Genomic DNA, 4,062 nt, shown 5'->3' on the forward strand with positions numbered 1-4,062 from the left:
TTTTTGACAACTTCCAATTTTCCTAGATTCATACTTCGTATATTCCATGTTCCGATGATAAATGGATGTCTGCAGCTGTTTCTCTTTTATTTGAGTGGTGTCACATCAGAAGTGGAGGTCTCAAAAGCTTTACCTTATCCATGTGAGTAAGGCTGGATTTACTCAGATGATGCAGCTCTTTCCCAGTCCTGTTTTGAGAGCCTTCTAACCTAATCGGACTATTCATAAAGTTGCGCGGTAATGTATCAAACAGTGTTTCTTTGCTATTCATAAGGTTTTCCCTGGCCAATTCTTTGAGAAGTTGATGGTCTCTTCCTTCTTCCTAGTCTGTCTCAATCTGTAAGCCGGGCTGATACCTGTGTACCATGTGCATCCCACTGGGTTTGAAACACCAGTGGCTCAGCCTCAAAACTCACAACAACACGTCACCATGGTAGGACAAACCAACAGACAGGTTTGTCTCCCTATTGGAAACCTCTCGTACCACCCTTACCTGGATCCCTGTGGCTGACTGCTCCTCTGTCCGGGTTCTTGGCTTTTAATCCCCTTTCTCCCGTTCTCCCACTCTAGTGCTTTGGGCGTGCCTGGGTTCTCTCTCCTCACCTGGATCCCTGAGGCTGACTGCTCCTCTGTCCCAGTTCCTGGCCTTTTAATCCCCTTTATCCCGCTCTACCATCCTGTTGCTTTGGGTGTGCCTGTGTTCCCTCTCCTCACCTGGATCCCCTGCTCTCCTGCCCTGTTGCTTTGGGTGTGCTTGCATTCTTTCTTCTCACCTGGACCCCTGTGGCTGACTGCTCCTCTGTCCAGGTTTTTGGCATTTTTTTACTGTTTTACAAGATCAAATTATTGGGCTATCTTCTTTGATAATGTCAGAGAGATAATATATTATGTAAGGCTACTGAATTAATGATGCATGATATCACACCGTTGCATATTAGTGATACTGTTTTTATCTTATAAAGAAATCTTAAAATAGAGCAGAGACAAACATGCTTGGAAATAGTTCTTTTCAACCAAGTAGATTCTGTTGTTGTTATGTGCCGTGAACTTGGACCCAACTCATAGTGACCCCTCCTTGAGATTCCAAGGCAGTATCACTATAGAAGTAGACTACCCAACCTTCCTTCTGAGGAGTGGCTGGTGAGTTTGAACTGCCAGCCTTCTGGTTAGCAGTCAAGTGCCTTAGGCACTACTCTACCAGAATTCCTGACAAGAAGACTCTAGACAGTGTCAATGTCTTTCAAAATTGCATATAATATAATCATAACATCAAGAGAAAGCAGGCTTTCACTTGAGTGATCCTTGGGTCAGTCTATGAAGGTGATGCCTTCCAAAAATATGCACATCTCCTACTAGGAGACATTATCTCAGTTTAAATTTGGAATGGGTCTGTACAAAAAATATTGCTTCTGATGGGACCTCTGGTGATGTAGTGCCTAAAGTATTTGACTGCTGACCAGAAGGTTGGTGGTTCAAACCCACCAGCCACTCCTCAGAAAGAAGATTAAGCAATCTACTTCTGTAGAGTTACTGCCTCAGAAACTCTAGCAGGGATCACTATGAGTTGGGACTGACTCTATGGCAGTGACTCATCTTAGGACACTTAATTCAAAACCTAATCTTGGAAATATTCATGGCTGGGGTTTAGTCAGCACTCTGCTAGGTGCTGGGTGGAAAACTGAGGGACCAGTGAAAGAAAGTTGTTCTTCACCCCAAGTCAGGAAATTGCCTATTATAGAAGCAAACACTTCTAAGAAAGGACAGGGGTATGCCAGTATTTTGAAGAGAACACTACAGTAATTAAGAACAAAAATTTATTTGAAGGCAGCCAGTATGCTGGGGTTCCTTAGAAAGACTGACCATACAAAAGGAGATTTTTAAGCTAACTCCCTATTTCAAATGAAGAAAAAACAATAGAACCATAGGGTCTTCTGAATTGAAAGCGCAATGAGATTTTAACTTGATTGCACATTAGAATCAGCTGACGAACTATTTCACATCCTGATTTCCAGATTTCATCACAGTCAATTACATTAGAACCTCTGGGAGTGTGACACAGTCATACTATTAAAGCTCCCAAGGTGATTCCAAACAGCAGGCAAGTTTGAGAACCACTGTTCTAGGGTTCTTTACTAGATTTACTGTATCAGCTTGGGAGTGGAAAAGAGCTGCTTTTACAAAGTATGTTTGTCTTGGCCCCACATGAATCAGTATCTCTAGGTATATGCCTGAGCTTCTTAGAGAATCAGTTTGAATAGTTAGAAGGGCAGATTTGGTAACTAGAAAACTTACTTAAACTAAATATACTATTAACTGAGGTTCTAATGGGAGCTTACTTTTCTGATAAATGCTGGGAAATAATGATGAATTTTCCTTTTACGGTTGTGTTAAATCCTTTGTATAATATATATTTGCACATGAATGATCTTATGTAATGATTATAATTGTTTTCTGAGAGAGTCACCACAAGGATTAGTTGTGTCATTTGTAGAGGGGATAAGAAACCAGGACTGTTAGAAATGAGACAAGTTGTCTAAGATCATTCAACTTTGGAGACATACACTAAGGTTTTCTATCATCTAGATCACTAGCACACCCTTTTTATGCATCTTTATGTGTAACTTCAGGATTTCTATCATAGGATGATAGTCTACCATGTACGCTAAACTCTTTCAAGTTCCTAGACCAGGGACAAACCTGTGTTTTTAGGGGACATTCTCCCCCTCATATTCATGTAGTGAGAGACTATGAGTCTTCATGTAATCCCTTAGTTCTGTTGACTGAGAATCAGTTGTTAATAGTAAAAACCAAGAAAGCAAACTCACTGCCGTTGAGTCGATTCGACTCATAGCAACCCCTCCTTGGGTTTCTGAGGCGGTATCTCTACGGAAGTAGATTGCCCATCCTTCCAAGGAGTGGCTGGTGGGTTTGAACTGCCAGCCTTCTGGTTAGCAGTCATATAAATGCCTTAGGCAGTGGTCTTAGTGTGAAAGAAGAAAAAAGCAAACTCATTTTTGTCGAGTAGATTCCAACTCATAGTTACCCTACAGGATAGAGCAGAACTTCCCCTCAGGGTTTCCAAGGCTGCAATCTTTTATGGAAGCATACTGCCACATCTTTCACCCACAGAGCAGCTGGTGGGTTTGAACTGAGATCTTTCGGTTAGCAGCCAAGTGCTTAAACACTATACCACCAGAGCTCCCTTAGTGACATAGAGGGTCAAAATATAGTTCCGACAATGCTATTGTTCCTTGAGTGTTAGAAACTGTGATTAAGAATTTTCTGTATACTGAATTCTTAGATTCCAAACAATAATGCTATGAGAAAGTGTTTACCTTACTTCATAGTTGAGGAAATTGATGTTCAGAGAGGTAGTGTGTCTTTCTCCAAGACAGATGTTGGTGGAAAGGAGATCCAAATCCAAGTCTGTTGGATGCCCAAGCTTGTGCTCCAGAAAGTATGGAAGAGCTTCAGTGTATTGCTAGGATAGATAAGCAGGCCAACAGGTTGGGAGAAAGTACCTGTTTATTTCTGTCTAGTCACTAAAATGAAAGAAGGCAGCTGTTATTATTGAATTATTTAGATTTAATGGCCTATGCCATAGTGCTTAAAGCATTAACTGCTAACCACAAGGCTGGTGGTTCAAACCCATCAACCACTCCTCAGAAGGAAGGTTGGGCAATCTGCTTCCGTAGTGATACAGTCCCGGAAACCCAAGGAGGGGTAGCTATGAGTAGGAACCAACTCAATGACAATGAGTGTTATGCCATGTGTTCTAGGAGCCCTGATGATGTAGTGGTTAATGTGCTCTGCTGCTAACTAAAAAGTTGGCAGTTTGAACACACCAGCTGCTTGTCAGGAGAAAGATGAGACATCCTGCTTCCATAAAGATTTGCAGTCTTGGAAACCATATTGTTGTTGTTTTTTGCCGTTGAGTCGGCCCCGACTCATAGCGACCCCTCCTTGCATTTCCGAGGCAGTATCACTACGGAAGTAGGATTGCCCAACCTTCCTTCCAAGGATCATATAGCGCAGTTCTATTGTATAGGGTCACTATGAGTT

The sequence above is a fragment of the Orycteropus afer genome, unplaced genomic scaffold, assembly GCF_000298275.1.
Source record: "Orycteropus afer afer isolate SDZICR_OR568_19922 unplaced genomic scaffold, OryAfe1.0 scaffold00243, whole genome shotgun sequence".
Classification (NCBI taxonomy): Eukaryota; Metazoa; Chordata; class Mammalia; order Tubulidentata; family Orycteropodidae; genus Orycteropus; species Orycteropus afer.